Genomic DNA, 456 nt, shown 5'->3' on the forward strand with positions numbered 1-456 from the left:
AAGACTAAAGCCAGTATTCAGTTGATAGTCCAGTAGTTTTAATATTTAAGACTGTCTTAAGATAATAAAAAAAAGAGAGCATCTTAAAGCATTACTTAAGACGGTCTTGAAAGAGAACTATTTTAAATATCGGCTTAAAATTTAAACATAGTATAATTTTATTAAAAAAAACATATTTAAAAAAATTATTGGTATAAAAGCTTAAAATTTGTGAAAAATTTATTTGCAGTTTATTCACATTTTCTTTTAAAAAATTACAAAAAATCAATCATAGTATCTATAACTTTTAATATTATGCTGTAATTTAATCATTTATTTGTATTTCAGCGACGGCACGATACTTTCTCTCGCTGACATCGCCAAAGTTAATTTTTACGATCCCGTTATCGGCCGTAAGTTTAACAAAAGCGGCAAAGGAACTGAAAATGGATGTAAAAATAGTGGTTCTCGGCAAGC

This window comes from Wasmannia auropunctata, unplaced genomic scaffold (genome assembly GCF_000956235.1).
Source record: "Wasmannia auropunctata unplaced genomic scaffold, wasmannia.A_1.0 LD335604.1, whole genome shotgun sequence".
Classification (NCBI taxonomy): domain Eukaryota; kingdom Metazoa; phylum Arthropoda; class Insecta; order Hymenoptera; family Formicidae; genus Wasmannia; species Wasmannia auropunctata.